The 16,894-nt window shown below is 53.3% G+C and overlaps 3 non-coding genes across 3 annotated transcripts; all 3 read right to left on the reverse strand.

The window, feature by feature from the left end:
- Window positions 1–8,454: 8,454 nt before the first annotated feature.
- On the reverse strand, window positions 8,455–8,526 carry TRNAE-UUC (transfer RNA glutamic acid (anticodon UUC)). The gene has a single exon. It is a non-coding gene; the product is annotated as a tRNA-Glu (tRNA).
- Window positions 8,527–13,207: 4,681 nt separating this feature from the next.
- Window positions 13,208–13,279, reverse strand: TRNAC-GCA (transfer RNA cysteine (anticodon GCA)). Its single transcript has one exon. It is a non-coding gene; the product is annotated as a tRNA-Cys (tRNA).
- Window positions 13,280–15,539: 2,260 nt separating this feature from the next.
- Window positions 15,540–15,612, reverse strand: TRNAA-AGC (transfer RNA alanine (anticodon AGC)). Its single transcript has one exon. It is a non-coding gene; the product is annotated as a tRNA-Ala (tRNA).
- Window positions 15,613–16,894: the final 1,282 nt, after the last annotated feature.

Here is a 16,894-nt window from a genome sequence, read left to right on the forward strand (position 1 = left end):
CTTCTCCCACCGGCCTGGGCCTGGCCTCCCTCCCCCGCCCGGAACCACAGAAAGCCCCTTGGCGTGAGCCTGGGCAAGCCAGAGGCCTCAGGCCTGTCCCCTCTGAGGGGCTTGTCCCTCGGCCTCCTCTGCCCTTGGTGCCGGCTCTCCCGGCTGCCCCCTGAGCGCTGCTGGCCAAAGGAGGCAGCAAGGCAGGAGAGGGGGGAGGAGCAAGTCCCGCTGAGGCCGACAGCTCAGGCTCAAGCCTCCAGCCCCAGCACAAAACCTTCAGCCGGGCCCGTGTGGCTCCCTCCTGCCCCCGCACACGCTCACAGGGGGAAACGTGCCCCATGTTCCATCCCCGCGCCAGGCCTGGGCGACGGGCTCAGCCCTCGAGCAGCCCACAGGGCCTGTGAGGGACGGACTGAGAGCAGGGCCCTACGGACACCCCCGTCCTGCCCCACTGGTCTGCGTGCGGCGCTGGCACGGGACAGGCAGGAACGGCAGCCGGGGAGAAAGCAGCTTGGACTGACGGGCGAGTCTCACTTGCTGACCAGACTCCCGGGCCCTAGGCTCTGGGGCCAGCCCCCCGTTGGGGGGCTCTTGCCCTGGCACTGGTCAAAAAGCCCACCTGGGCAAAGCAGCCTGCTGCAGGTACCATTACGTAGCTCAGCTGGCAGAGCAGAGGCCTGTAGCGGGTGCTCAGCAAGTGTCCTTAAGTTGCTGATTCAACTCCAGCTGAAAGAAGAGATCCTTCTCCCTCCCCCTGGCTACAGGCTCGGCCTTAGGACCAGGTGGCTGCCTTGGGTCTGTCCCTTTGGGGCCTGGTGCTACAATTGACAGAAAGGTTTTGGGTACCAGCTGCTGATCAAATGTTTTGGGCTGCACAGACCTTGAGTCATGGCAAGAGCTGGAGGGGAATGGGGAACGGCTGCAGTTTGGAACGGGAACGGGGTGTCTGGCACCATAAAGTAGAACAGTTTCATGCCTCTTTTTAAGGAGGGCACCATGGCTTAGTTGGCTAAAACACTTACCCGTAAGTAGGAGATCCTGGGTTCAACTCCCAGTGGTGCCTTGTTGCCAGCCCAAAGGGTCTTTTCTTCCCACCATTCTTCAACATGTAGCTGGAGTTGGTTTTACCTTTAGTTGAGCTTGGTGGTGCCCTCACAGTGGGAGTAGGATAATAGCAAAGAGCAGGAGGTGCCCTAGGGGTTTGATTTAGTGCAGCTTAGCTAGACTTGCTAAATCAAGCTCTGGAAGATGGATTGCAGCAGCGATCTCCACCAGAGTGAAGACATGGCCTAATGGTGCAATTAGTTAGATGCCGACACTAACAGCCCCACTGCTGGTAACTCACTGAGGCTACATCTACACTATAAGTTTTCTCCTTAAAAAATATGTTAATGAGGGACTCAATTGCATGAGTCACAATCTCATTTGCATATTTTCAGCCAATGGGCTTGTTGTGCAAAAACAAGTAGTGTGAACGTTTTTTTGCACAAAGCCCCTTTTTTCACAAGATTCTTATGCCCCCCAAAAAGAGGTATCCTGATCTTGCAGAAAAAGGGGGTTTTGCACAAAAAGAAAACTTCCACACTGCTTGTTTTTGCACAACAACCTCAGTGGAAAATCAGTTTGCCAGAAAATATGCAAATAAGATGAGACCCTCGTTAGCACCTTTTTTGCTGAGGAAATCCGTAGTGTAGACATAGCTGGAGATTCTGGTGCTGATCATGCAATAGAAGCACATTATGTTTAAACAGCTGCCGTATGAACGTACCTGAAAGTCACAAGGATCAATGATCTGTGTGAAAGGCAGGTGGCCAGTAATTAGAGCCCCATGGATGTTGTGTGCACAAGGGACGGTAGGAATGTGCACCAGTCAGTCTGATAACGGTGTTTAGTGTGTGTTTGTAACAGGCTCCTGCCCATCTCCGGTAGATTTGGGCACCTCCTCCACCAATTGCAATACACACTAGGCCGTTCCTCACCAGCTGGGTCTGGTTCTTGTTCTTCTGCACAGCACAGCCCGTGGAGACCAGAGACCTGCCATTGGGCTTCCAAATCACACCCTTGTTGAATGGATGGAAACAGAAACCAGACACACAGCGGGTTTGAGCTGGCTCCAGCTGAGGGACGGGTTTGCCTGGTTTATGGGCATTGGCACAGGACAGCAGTAAGGATTCGTCTTCATTTATAGAATCCAAAAAATAGAAACCTAGAATGTAAGGGAATTGGAGAGATAAATATTTCCATTGAATGGTCAGTTGGATTTGAAGTAACGCTCATATAATTTGTAGTCTATCTCTGAGCTACTCTCCCCGAAGTTTGCATTGTTAGGAGTTGAGAAGGAAATAAGAGGCTTTTGCAGCCCACGCACCCCTGGGCCTGTCTCTATCACTTCTGCCTCTTCCAGGTGAAGGGAGGCCGCTGGGCCCAGCATCTTTCTACCCAACCAAGGCCGGCTTTTGGGGAGAGGGAGGGGCCACTGGAGCTGCTTGGTCCCCTGGCTGTGTCCATGGGGAGGTGGCTCTGCTGAAAGCCAGACTGGTTTTCCTATTGCTAGGCAGGACTCTGCAATCCATGTTCTCTCCTGCTTTTGTAGCCTCTGTTGCCTTCTGCAGGTGTCCCTTCTGATGGGACAGGCATGTTCTTCTCTGGGTTTGGGTACCATGTTGCCCTAGGAAGGGATGTGGCCAAAACACAGGCCTGGCTGTGAGCAGGATTTGAACCTGCACAGGAAAACCCTATTGGATTTTATAAGGCCAACGCCTCAACAACTCGGCCATCACAGCTCAAAGTAACAGCAAGCCAGGGAAACTCATAAATAATCTCAGTACCCAGGCCTGACTTCACCTGACCCACAGAATTCACTCAGCAAAACATTTCTCCAGTCATGCAGAGGACCCCTGGCTGTTCTGGTCTGAGGCTGGCTTAGAGGGGAGTTCTGCTTCCAGGTCTCCCTCCTCCTTCTTGGTCTTCTTCCTTCCTTTCCCTCCTTCTTCCTCTTCTCGTTTCCCCTTTTCCTTCTTCTCCTTGGTCTCCTTGGACCCCAGTTTATATAGTGAAAATTGAGTCCTACTCAACCAATTATTTTAATATGATTTTACTAACCAAAGCTAACATACTATTATGATTTACCTAACCAATCACACTCCACCACCTTTGTTGATTTTCCCCCAGCAAAATTAATGATACAGCCGACAGAAACAGTTACAATCCAGACAGCGATCACACAGACAAACAATAGGAAAGTGAAGAGAATTATCATAGAGTTCAAGCGGAAACCTCACAAAGGAGATTCCAGGCAGCCAGGCCATGGGGGTCTCTGAAATTGCCCCTGTCCTGCCTGGCTGTTGCCAAGGTTGCTCTGTGAGGTCACTGTCTCTCAGTCAATAAGCTGAGGTGCTGTAAAAGTTCCTTGTGATGTCACTGCTGCTTTGCAGGCTCATGTCCTGCCCCTGGCCAGCCCCTTCACATGTGTGAGCTGCTCCCCCTCACTCAGGGCTGGTTCTGGGGCTCAAGCAGGGAACATCAGAGGCTGCTCAGGGGGGCACATTGCTAGGCCAGGGGCCCTCCTGTGGGGCTGTGAGTGTTGCTGTCCCTGCTGTACAGACAGGGCCATAGAGCCTCAGGAGGCTGTAGCAGTGGGAGACACTTCCCTGGTTTCGGGAGGGAGACGAAACGTCAAGGCCCATGACTCGGAGCCAGCTACAGATACCCATGGAAAGCTGATTTTCAGAGGGGTGTGATCAGCCCTTCCTGTGTATCTGGCTTCTTCAAAGGGGCTTAATCAGGAGCTAAAAGTTGAAGAAGGGAGATTTAGAAGGGAGAATTTCTTCCCCTGACAGCTTTTTCTGTGTGCTCCAGTGGCCTAATGGACAAGGCCCTAGCCTCCTAAGCCAGGGATTGTGGGTTCAAGTCCCATCTGGGGTGACAGTTTCTCTCACCGGCAAAGAGTTTACATTCCTCTGGTCTCTGAAACAATTAGTGTGGATGCTCCACAGTTGCTCTCTCCCTCTCTGCAGAAGCTGTTCAGACCCTGTACTAGCAAATGCTGGTGTAAGATGCAGATCTTAGTGCTAAAAGCCCAGGTATTCAAAGTCAGAATGAAGAGGCATATTTTACTCTAGAAGGCCCAGGAGTGACAGCCTGTGGCAGAGCAGGGTCTGTCTGGAGACAAAGTGGACCTGGGGATGAGAAGGCCCATAAGAGGCAGAGACTCCAGAGCAGTGGGGTGGTTAGTTATTTGGTCTGGCAAAAGGACAGAAAAACCCCAGGCCCTGAGCAGGGTGCGGGTGAAGCCCATGGGGCAGTTTGCCTGGTGGGGTTTGGAGCGTGGAGAAGCTGTGAAGCTCTGTGAGTGGATAAGGTCCCTGGCTGAGCTGCGCCACCAGCCTTATGTGCGACTCAAACTGTCCCTCGTCCCCTTTTGTGTCTCTGTTGCGCTTCCAGCTTCTTTCCTCAGGTATGTTCATCCGGCAAAGACCCCAGCAGGGATCTTGTATCTTCCTTTGTGCATCTCAGCTGCAGACACAGCCAGGGCTGGAAGGAAATTGCTGCACTTTGGGAGTCAAAGGTGTTGTCTGGGGCCACAGAGCAGTTTCACCCAATAGCTTGAGGGGGGCACCATGGCTTAGCTTGCCTTTTTTAAACAGGAGATCCTAGGTTCAACTCCCAGTGGTGCCTTGTTGCTTCCTTTGCTCACATTTTCCCAGGTCCTTCTGGGACACAGAAGAGGCCTCCCCTGGCCACCCATGGAACTGCTGGGCTGACCCAGGGCCTGAAAGGGGCTGTGGCTGCTGCTGACAGGGAAGAAGCTGGGAGGTAAGATGCTGATAGCAAGAGATTCCAGCTGCCTCTTTGCCCTGGGTCTCAGTGCACCATGCCAGCCAGCAGCCACCTTGACCAAATGTCAAACCAGCTGGACTAGCCAGCCCACGTCACAGTGAGTCGCTAGTGGCCCTGTCAGAGAAGAGCCATTGGCAGCTGCAGAGACATCCCTTCAGCTGCCGGACACGCCTTTCTAAAAGGGCTATTTATAAGCTGTGTTTGGGTTGGCTGGCTAGTAAAGTTGGTTAGTTCTTGAAGCTAGTAATGCCAAGGTCTTGGGTTCAAGCCCTGTGCTGGCCACAGATATGTTTGCTGTGGTGACTGTTCTACCCCTGTCTCCCTCCTTTAGCTGCCTGCTATGGACAGGGAAAGAGAAATAGGCAAAAGACTGTGAGCTTTTCAGGAAATAGGTCAGAAAACTGGTAAGAGGAGGCTCCAGCCTGCACAGACCCAGGGGCTAAAAGGGCCTTGGCCTGGCCTGCTTTCCCCAATAGCAGGGAAACTCTTCTCTTCCCTCTATTGTGGGGCTACTCATGGACCTGCTGGCTCAGCTGTTTAGAGCTTCATGGTAATAATGCCCAGGTCACGGGTACAAGCCCCATGCAGACCCCACAATAGCTGAATTAGTTTTGTTTGAGCTGCTCCCCACGAAAAGCCGTGAGAGGGAGCCCTTAGCTGTGGGACCCACTTGTGCCTGTTGTTCAGGGTTAAATAAGATCTCCCCCAGGAGGTTGCCTGTTCCCTTCCCACCTTGCATTGGCTGGGAATCAAATCAAGCAAGGGACAGCAAACGCCAGGCACCATCATAGTCTGGGCCACAGATAATGACCCTCTTGGAGCTGTGGTCCGAGGAGGAGTCCCCGCAGTCCATGTGGAGGAATGTGGACATTTTTGGCCAAATGGCCAATGGTCTAGGAAAGAAAGGCCACCTCCCTCCTACCAAGTCAGAGCCAAGGTCAAGGAATTGCGACAGGGGTATGTGAGGGAGGAACCACATTACTGTGCATGCTCTCTGAGAGGATGAAGAGCGGTGAGAGGCAGCCCGCAGCTGCAGAACCCATTTGTGCCTGTTTTTTCAGGGTTCAAATAAAAGGTCAGCAAGGAGCTATGATGCTCCCTCTTTACATTGCATTGGCTGGGAATCGAAGCCAGGTCAACTGCTTGGAAGGCAGTTATGCTCACCACTATACCTCCAATGCCTGCCTGCAAAGTTTCTGGGAAAATTAGTTAGGAAATCCTACATCTGCCGTGAGGCTAGCCAGAGGCGAGAGGGTGCCTGTGTGGTTTGGGTAAAGCAGAACTTCTTGGCTATTAGGCAGAGACCAGAAGTGGTGACGCTGGGGTAGTGGCTGCCCTGCACTCTGCGTGGTGTGAGGAGCTGGGCAGGAGAGGAGTCCCAGAGGTTGTTGGGTAGGAGAGTAGAGTTTATCAGACTTTGGGCTAAGCTCTAGAGCAGCCAAGGGAGAGGTGGGGAAGTGACTTCTGGATACTCTGTGTGGCCCGGGGATGCGGACCAAGAGCCGTCCTTGTGTTTTTTGCCGTAAAGTGTTGTTTCTGTGTCCTTTGCCTAAGATCGAGCACGTCTTCCTTTTGGAGAGCCATGTCACAGGTACAACCCCCAGAGACCCCTTCAGGGACACATCACAGGACCAAGCAGGGGGCAGCACACACCAGGCACTGTCAGTGTCTGGGCCAGAGATAAAGACCCTCTTGGAGCTGTGATCCAAGGGGGTGGGGGGTCTTTGCAGGCCCGGCAGTCCAGGTGGAGGAATGTGGACATTTATAAACATAAAAACATAAGAACGGCCATACTGAGTCAGATCTAAGGTCCGTCTAGCCCAGTGTCCTGTCTGCTGACAGTGGCCAGCACCAGGTGCCCCAGAGGGGGTGGACCGAAGACAACGATCAAGCGATTTGTCTCCTGCCATCCCGTCTCCAGCCTCTGACAAACAGAGGCCAGGGGCACCATTTTATCCCATGGCTAATAGCTTTTATGGACCTAACCTCCATGAAATTATCTAACATATGGCCCAATGGCTGATAGCCTTGCAGAGAAAGGCCACCTCCCCACTCCTGCATCCTAGACCAAGTCAGACCCAAGGTCAACGAATTGCGGGAGGGGTATGTGAGGGCCCGTGAGGGCAGGTCCCGCTCTGGGGAAGCACCGCAGCACTGTGCATACTGTGAGGAACTGGACCGAATCCCGGGGTGTGGGGAGCCCCTGTCTCCAGGGAGAGTTGTGGAGTCTGGGATGGAGACACCTGGGCAGCAGCAGCTGCAGCTTCAGGATGACAATGTTGATGACCTGCAGTGCCAGGAGACGCAGGAGGACTCACAAACGTCTTCAGGCAGCGGGGAGGGAACATCAGGTGAGTGCTGGGAGGTTGCAACACCCAGGACATGTCGACACTTGCAGTCTCCTTCAGGAGAGGGATGCAAATGGAGACATTCAAAATTGTAAATGAAACCGGGATTTAAATATCCCGCGCTCTATTTGCATAATCGTGTCCGGGTGCTGTTTCAAAATACTTTATTATGAAATAAAAAACACCGTTTAGATGCAGTTATTTGGGGAGAAAACCCTTCTTCTGAAATAACCCTTAAACACTCCCCTCTGGTCTGGACGTAACAGCAGTGTCAGCGTTTGCTAATCGGGGCTCTGGACAGCACCTGCACAGAGGGAGATGGCAACTGCGGGACGCCCTGACCCACTGTCCCAATGTCTCCCAGCAGAAAAGAAAACAAAAGAGGCCAATGCAAACAGACCCCTGGCAGCCAGGGAGTCAGCACGTCGGTGGGTGGGACAGGACGCTGGGGTCCGAGCTGGGCTCTAACTCGCTGGGTGACCTTGGCCCATTCAGTGAATCTCTCCCTGGCTCTATGGCCCTGTCTGTACAGCAGGGACAGCAACACTCACAGGCCCCACAGGAGGGGGCTGGTTTGATGCTTCACCCCATGGCCTAGCAAGGAGCCCCCAGGCTCCCCCTGTGTTCTGGGAGCCAGGTTTGCTGTGTGAATTCTGTGGGGCAGGTGAGGTGAGGCCTAGGCACTGGGATTAGTTACCAGTTTCTCAGGCCCTGGGGCACTGTTGCGCTCACAGCTGTGGTGGCTAAGTGGTTAGACTAGAAATCCGATAGGGTTTCCTTGTGCAGGTTCAAATCCTGCTCACAGCGAGGCCTGTGTTTTGGCCACACCCCTAACCTGGGCAACAAGCTGCACAACCCCTGAGCCACTCTCCCAGTCCCCAGTCAATCCCTTTCTGCGCCTTCGAGAGATACACGGGCCATGGTGCCTCATTACGGGTCCCTGAGCTCTAGGGGCTGCTGGGCCCTTTGTGTCTCTCAGCTGTAGAGGAAAAGGCTTCATGCCTGGTCCCTGCTCCCAGCTTGTTTGTGGCCAATAGGAGCTGCCTGCTTGAAGCCCTGGCCAGTCCCCACAAGCTCTTATTCACCCAGGCGTGTGACCTGTGCCCCCTGCGCAGGGAAGGAGCTGCCTGAGAAATGTGCTTGGCTGCTGGGAGTGTCTCCCAGTCAGAGCCTGCCTCTGGCACCCCAGCCCCTCCCTTCCCTCAGCCCACTGGCCCTCCCTGTGATGGAAAAGGGCAAAGACTTGTCAGATTTCATTAATACAGATGAGGCTGGCTTCCCTGACTGGGAATTGAACCCAGGCCTCAGCAGTGAAAGTGCTGAATCCTAACCACTAGACCATCAGGAACATGTGAACCAGGTTCTTTCCTTACCTAAACTAGCCTTTCACAGGAAGTGGGTCTGGCCCACGAAAGCTCATCATCTAATAAACCATCTTGTTAGTCTTTAAAGTGCTACATTGTCCTGCATTTTGCTTCAACTAGCCTTTCACAGGCCACTTTCTGTCCCCTTCAGGACATGGGTCCTTTTTCCATTGCCCAGAGGGGACAAGAACAGAAACCAAACAGAACATCAGAACAGCCAGACTGGGCCATGCCAGTTGCCCAACTAGCCCAGGATCCTGTCTCACAACAGCAGCCAATGTCATTGCCCAGTGGGAATCCTCGGGACAGACAATTGTTAAGTGACCCCTCCTGTTGCCCATTCTCAGCTTCTAGAATACACCAGCTAGGGACACCTGCCCTGTCCATCCTGGTTAAATGCCAATGATTGAACTTTCCTGCATTAAATTATCCAGTTCTGTTTTGGACCTTCTTGTAGATTTCACCTTCATAACATCCTCTGGCAAGGAGTTCCACTGGGCGCAAAAATGGTTCTTTTTTGTTTATTTTTAATTTGGCTACTTACCAGTTTCATTCTGTCACCCGGGATCTTGAGTTGGAGAAAAAAAATTCTTCTTGCTTTCTGCACCCCTGTCATTATTACATGAAACTCTGTCCCATCACCTCTGAGTCTAGACTACATCTAGACTGTGCTCCCCCCAGCATCCCCTCCCTCAGAAGAAACGCACCTAGTGGGGCACGGAGCTGCTGGGCCTGGTGGAGTGTTGGGAGAGGGGCTAGTGCTCCCTTTGTGCACGAGAGGTAGCAGGATTCACTCCCATCTTCTCCTGCCTGCTCGCTGGTGCTGAGGGGCCGGCCCCTTTCCTGCTGCCCCAACTCTTATTCCCACAATGCACTTTGTGCAGGGCCTGTTGGTCTTTGTGCCAAGGCGCAGGGCTGGGAGCCAGGACTCAGGACCCTTCCCCAAATATACAACCCCCTCCCCACCGCAAACCCTCTGTTCAGCTCACACTGTCCAGGTGCCTCCAGCATGGGCTGAGCAGGTGACCTGCTCTACAGCTGGGAGAGCATCAGGCACCTGACCACAAGTCTGATCAGTCTGGGGACCAAGCTCCATTGGGCCTCAGACACCCAGCACAGGAGTAAAACTGCCTCTGGCAAATCTCAGGACAAGAAATGTGAAACCCACGGAGCACAAGGAGCTCACAGCAACCAGCCCAGCAGGTCCCACTGAAGCTTGAATTCAGATTGTAGGATTCAAAGTCCTGAGTGCTGCATCTTACACCATGGGTCCTACATATACAGCTTCTGCTGGGGACCTGGGATATTCAGGTCTCAGGCTGGCCTCTGCTCTTCTGGCTTCCCACCAAGGCTATGTCTACATTCGCGGCTTCTTGCACGAGTAATATGCAAATGAGGCTAAGTGTGGAATATCTCCACCATTTTTTTCAGAAGAGGCTTTTGCTCAAGAAGGAGTTACATCTATTACTTTTCAGGAAGAACGGCATTGCGTAAGACGGTTTTTCTTGCACAAGAGGGGCAGTGTAGACGCTCCTTCTTGCACAAGAACCTCTTCTGAAAAAAATGGTGGCTCATTAGGTATGCAAATGAGGGTCAGCAAGATTCCATGCTTAGCCTCATTTGCATATTACTCGTGCAAGAAGCCGCGAGTGTAGACATAGCCCAACAGTTTCATCTCCCAGGACTCTCTGGCTACATCTCCACGGCACATTTATTTTGGAATAAGCTATTCTTGAACAGTGATACCTCGTTAGGGTCCAGCTCAGTCTGGGCTCACTGAGGGTCCATCCCACCTGAGATGTGTGTTACACAAAAGCCTCGTGTTCCCTGCCTAGTGCACAATACGGGCTGCAGGTATCTGTTTTGTGTGGTGGTGTAGCTCAGTGGCAGAGTGTTCAACTGCAGATCAAGTGGTCTTTGGCTCAAATTCAAGTGCCCCCTTAGGAAATTTTCCTTCAATAGAAACATTTACCTCTCCAGTTCTATTGCATCCTGGAATTCTGTTGTATGTGGACTCTTTAAATGAATACAAACCCTTAATGTTTTCTGGCACCAATACACATAAACCAGGCAAACCTGTTCCTCAGCTGGAACCAGCTCAAACCCGCTGTGTGTCTGGTTTGTGTTTCCAGCAATTCAACAAGGGTGTGATGTAGATGCCCATTGGCACGTTCTTGGTCTCTAAGGGCTGGGCTGTGCAGAAGAACAAGAACCACACCCAGCTGGGGAGGACGGGCTGCGGTCAACGTTCTGGAGTTCGATTTAGTGAGTCCAACTAAGACCAGAGAGCACCTGACTAGGGGCCAGAAATCTGCTCTTGCTGCCTTTGGTTTCCTGCTGCAGGGACATGGCCAAGCTCAACTGCAGGAAGCCGACTCCAGCTACATAAGGAGGGATGGTGGGAGGAGCAGACACATTGGCCAGGCACCACTGGGGGCTGCCTCCCTCACCTCCCCCGTACCTGGCAGGTGCCTGGGCCAGCTTAGCCATGGGGCCGCTCTCTGGGACAGCGAACATGGACACAAGGCAGGATTCTCTCATTCTAGGACCATTTGTTGGTTTTTCACCTGTCACAGCTACAGACTAGCAGGGCCCCACCGAAGGGAACGACTATGTGGCCCTCAGACCTTTTGTTTGCTGTTGCCCAGGAGCTGCTAAGCTCACAGCTGTGCTGGCCAAGTGGTTAAGGTGTTGGACTTAAAATCCACTAGGTTTTCCCAGCTAAGGTTCAAATCCTGCTCACAGCGAGGCCTGTGTTTTGGCCACACCTCTAACCAAAGCAACAAACCCCTGAGACACTCTCCCCACACTCCCCCTCCCCTGTCAATCCCCTTCTACTTCTTTCAGTGCCACATCCAGACTGAAGAGGACACTCTTTCTCTTTCTATGAGGCAGAAGGACGTGTCCAAAGAACAGGGTTTTCCAAAATTTGGTGCCCTGTAGCAGCAGATGGCAGGAGCCAAAGAGGCTTGACAGCCTGTTCCATCCCAGCGCGCCGCCCTCCCAGCCTGCTGCTGCTCCAGGAGGGGGTGTCAAGTCATGTGCATCGGGGCATTCGTGATGTCACGTGTGATACCAACACACAAAGCCCTGCCCCCCACCCCAGGAGTTACTGGCAGATGGGCACAGACCCTCTGTCCTCACCTCCTCACCTCTGCAACCAGCCATTCCCAAGGGGGTGAGTCTGGGCAGAAGGTGATTCCAGGACTCTGTTCCTGCCCTTGTGGCCAGAGACACCTGGACAGAGAAGCAGCCCCAAAAGGCCCCTCCATAGCTCAGCTTATAGAGCAGAGGACTGGAGCAGCTGCCCCTAGGTGGCTGGTTTGACTCTACTTCCAAGGAGAGTTCTTTTCCCCTCCCCTGGATGAGGCAGAGCAGGCAAGGCCCTTCTAGGGGGGACAGACAGGTTCTCTACAGAGGACCCAACCAACAGCTCAGCCACAGAAACAAAGGTCTCCTGCCAGAGCCAGGAAATGAACCAGACACCTTTAAATCTTCAGTTTAACACTGTCCCCACCAAGCTAGTTCAGCAGCTGTCAGGGAAGATTTTCCCCACAGCAGCACACAAGAGAGCAGCTGTTGCCAGTGGCCCTGTAGGGCAAGATGAGCTTGACCAAGCCTCAGACCAGCTGGACTAGCCAGCCCACATCACAGTGAGTCACTAGTGGCCCTGTCAGAGAAGAGCCCTTGGCAGCTGCAGAGACGTCCCTGTAGCTGTCTGTGGTGTCTTTTCCAGCACATGCCTTGTGAGGCTGCTGGCTTGGGTGTTTAATGCTTGATAATAGTAATGCCAAGGTTATGGGTTCAAGCCCCATGCTAGCGCCAAGGCTGTTTGGTTTGGTGCCCTGCCTTTGTGGACCTACCTGCTATGAACAGGGAAGGAAAAAAAAGTCCTGAAAGGTGGAAGAGTGGAAAGGAAGTATGGAGCAGAGTGTCAGCTCCTCCTCCTGTAGCACTGCCCATGTAGGAGAGAGAGAAGGGGCAGTTTGAGTCACTCAGCTCTGCCCCATGTGAAAAGGGCAAGTGTTGCCTTAGCAGTGAGGGAGAGGTGGGAAGGAGCCTGAAGTAACCTCTTGGGTCACAGCTGCTGTAACATGAGACAATGAGGTGAGAAAAATGACTAGACAGTGGCCAAGTGAAACATCAGGCTGGTTTCCCTGAGTGGGAATCAGACCAGACCAGCAAGAGTTTTGTATCCTAGCCACTAGACCACCAGAGACACCTGACACATGCCTCTTTGCTCACCCACACTAGCCTTTCGCAGGATGAGGGAGATGAGGGTCCATTCTCCCTTGCCCAAAGAGGACAAGAACAGAAACCAAACAGAACATCAAAGCAGCCAGACTGGGCCATGCCAGTTGCCCAACTAGCCCAGGATCCTGTCTCACAACAGCAGCCAATTTCATTGTCCCGAGGGAATCCTCAGGACAGACACTTGTTAAGTGATCCCTCCTGTCACCCATTCCCAGCTCCTGGAATACACTAACTAGGGACACCTGCCCTGTCCATCCTGGTTAAATGCCATTCATTGTGGCCACCAGGGCTTCCAAAGTTGAGTAGCTCTGCATTAAGGGTTCTTATTAATGTCAAGAACCTCAAGCAATGTAAAGCCAGAGTGTGATGGAACTGGAAAGGAAAATATTTCCACTAGAAGGAAATTTTCCAAGAGGGCACTTGGATTTGAACCAAGGACCACTTGATATGCAGTCAAACACTCTGCCACTGAGCTACACCCCCACAGAAGTCGGCATCTGCAGCCAATGTTGGGAACTGGACAAGGAACAAGAGACAAGAGGCTTTTGCATAACTCACATCCCATGTGCCACCCTTGGGCTTGGTCTCCACACTGAGCAGGTGGGTGGCAGGGGTCTGATACTGTCACAGCTGCAAGGCAAGTCACCCACCTGGCCCCTGAGCTCCATGTGGACAGCAGCCAGACCGTGTGAGTGGAACAGAGGGTCGTGGGGGGCGGGGATTTGTATATTTTAGGAAGGGTCCTGAGTCCTGGCTCCCAGCCATGCACCTTGGCAGAAAGACCAACGGCCCCTGCACAAAGCGCATTGTGGGAATAAGAGTTGGGGCAGCAGGAAAGGGGCCGGCCCCTCAGCACCAGCGAGTAGGTGTGAGAAGATGGGAGTGAATCCTGCTACTTCTCATGCGCAAAGGCAGCACTTTTCCAATGCAGCTAATTCTGCCCCACCTGCAACCTGCCTCCAGTGCTGCTGCCACTGTCTGGCCCAGGAGGGCTGGTGTCCAGCAGCTCTCTGCCCCAACGTGGATGGTTTTGGGGAGAGCAAGTAGGAAGTGGGGGTCGGGGCGGGAGGGCCACTGGAGCCACTTAGCCCCCTGGCTGGCTCTGCTAGTAAAAAGAAAAATTGGAAATTTCTCTCCTCATTGGAGAATGTGGGCATCGATCCCACTACCTCTCGCATGCGAAGCAAGCGCTCTACCACTTGAGCTAATTCCACTGCTTTATTTACAGAGGCCTTCTTGGAAGCTCTTCCCTTCTCCAAAGAGATGTCGGCCTTCTAGGTCAGTTAGTCCTGGGAAAGGAGAAGGCTCCAAAAAGGCCTCAAGGGCAGATCTCAAGGAGACTCCCTGCAGCAAAGCCATGGGGAGGGGGGGGGGGGTCTCTGAGATGGCCCCTGCCCTGCAGCCTGTCCCACCTGGCCATTGTCATGGACTCTCTGTGAGGTCACCACCTCCCAACCTCCATTAGCCAATAAGCTGAGGGGCTGCAAAAGGCCCTTGTGATGTCACTGCCACACCCACCCCTGCCCTCCAGGGCTAATGTCCTGCCCCAGGCAGCCCCTTTGCATGGCTGAGCTGCTCCCAGGGGTGAAATGACACATTTCTTACAGGGACTGTTCTATTGGGCACCACCCCTTGGGCTGGGCAGGAGGGAGGGGGAGGCTCAAGGCAGGAAGTTGGGGGAGGGGTTGTGATAGGACAGTACCTGTAAGAAATTAAAGTGTGGGTGACTCAAGGCAGGGATTTGGGGAGTGTGTGACGGGGCGGCTCAGGGCAGGGGTGAGGATGTGGGAGGGTAGAGAAGTCAGGGCACAGGATCTGGGATATGGGGGAGGCTTGGGGCTGGGACTGTGTGTGTCGAGGGGATCCCTCTGCTCTGTGCTCCCTGAGGCCCTTTAACACACATGGACTGACCTGGGCGCAGGCCAATGAGGGGGGTTTCAGTGAAGCTACACGTAAATGGATCCCTCTAGCAATCCCTGCCAGCCACACGCACAGGGGGAGGGGACTTTAGCCAAGGAAGCAGAAGCAGCCACTCTGAGGGAGGTTTAGAAGCAAAGATGGGCTGCTGCCAGGATGGATGAGGGGATGTCACAGGGCACGAGCATGATAAGGGGACCCGAGAGGGCCCTGCTGCACCGAGAGACATGCCAAAGCCTGGGATTGAACCAGGGACCTTTAAATGTTTCATCTAAGGCTCCGCACACTGAGCTGCCAACAAACCCGTCTGGCTCATTATTAACTGTCCAGGATGTTTGGCAGCCGTGTCACAGCCTGAGTGTTGCTCAGCACTAGTAGGAGACAGGGAGGGACAAAATGGTCTAATGGCACCTGCAGCCTTTCAGAACAACCCCCAATCCCAACCCCTAGGACCAGCCCTTCCCTCCATCCTTTCTGGGGTCTGAAGGGAATTGGCTGGATGCCAGCCCACCCCAGTGTCAGCCTAAGGATTGACTGGTCTGTAAAAGCTGCATCCTGGAAATGAGGAAGCAGCTAAAGTGACTCTGGTGGGACTGGAACCCACAATCTGTGAATGTCTAGCTGGACTCACATTAACCACCACAGCTTAGAAGTCCAACATGCTTTCCATTGCACCCCAGAGCCTGATGGGCTGGTGAGTTTGATATCTCCACTCTCTGCTTTGCAGCATGGCAATTGCTGGGGGGAGAGGGGGGGTCTGTCTCTTTTGGGAGGAAAGGAAGGAAGATGGAGGGGGGCCACTGAAATTAAAGGAGAGAGCTGTAATTGGAGAATGTGGGCATCGATCCCACTGCCTCTCGCATGCTAAGCGAGCGCTCTACCACTTGAGCTAATTCCCCTGCCTGCAAAAGGGTTTGCTGCCTCACCCACCTTGTTCCAGAGCCCACAACATCCCTGCGAGTGCTACTTGTGAGACTCACACCTGTGGGTCGGCTAGCTCAGAGGTTTAGAGGACGTGGTGCTCATATCACACTGACGCGTCTTAAGAGCAAGCCCCTTATTTCAAGCTATAACAGGCTCGCTATTCTGACGTCCCTGCATGGGGATTTATTTCCAAGTGCTGTGTAGCCAGCCCCAAATTACAAAATAAGCTATTTCAAAATAGGCGCATCGATTATTTTGAACTATGGGACGCACCCCTAGTGAGTTAGAGCTGAACTCTGCCCCCAGCTCCCTGCTTCACCCACCCACGTACTGACTCCCTCACTGCCATGGGGCTGTTTGCATTGGCCTCTTCTCTCTGTAGCCAGGCTTCAGCCAGGACTGAGACTCAGGCAGGAGAATGTGACCCGGCTCCCTGCACCTGGGCCCTGCATTTCTCATCCCTTCAGAGACACTTGCTAGTGGAGGAATCAATCACAGTCACATGAGTGTAGATTATGAAACTTTGTAGTTGTTGTTGCCTTGGAAACTCCCCACAGACCTTCCCCTGGGGTCCCGGGCAGCTGCTCACATTGCACAGCTCACTTCGAGGTGAGGGTGCTGTGTAGACGTGCCCGTCCTGTTGAGGGCCAGCCTGCTGGGGGGAGGCTCTGGCCACTTCCTTTCCTTGTCTCTCTCAGGCTGTGTCTACACTGCAGGGCTACGTCTACACTGCAGGCTTTTTGTGCTAGAGCAACTGCTCTTGTGTAAAATCTTGCAGCGCGTCTACACTGAAGGCACATTTTTGCGCAAGTAAATGTATAGTGCAGCATCAGACAACAGGGCTTCTTGCACAGAAGTTATTGCTCTCCCCACGAGGAATAAGCCCTCTTGTGCAAGAACTCGCCCACAAGGAGGCAGTGTGGACGGGCAACAGGGGATTCTTGCTCAAGCCGAATATCTAAAATGCCCGTCAGAGCTTTCCTGCGCAGGAGACCGTCCACACTGCCATGGGTGCTTTTACGGAAAAGCACTTCCCTTGTGCAACAGCACATGGCAGTGTGGACACAGTGTTGGGCAAGACCTTTTGCACAAAACAGTTCTTGAGCAAGAAGTCTGCAGGGTAGATGTAGCCAGGGGGTGTTTGGGTTTGTTACCAGCACTGAGCTTTGTACAACAGCCCAGGGAACATTGTGAAAAGGCAAAACCTTCCCGCCCTGGGTGTCCTTGGCCAGTCAGCAAGTGGCAGAAAGATTCCCT

Source organism: Pelodiscus sinensis, chromosome 26, assembly GCF_049634645.1.
Source record: "Pelodiscus sinensis isolate JC-2024 chromosome 26, ASM4963464v1, whole genome shotgun sequence".
In the NCBI taxonomy this organism is placed as follows: Eukaryota; Metazoa; Chordata; order Testudines; family Trionychidae; genus Pelodiscus; species Pelodiscus sinensis.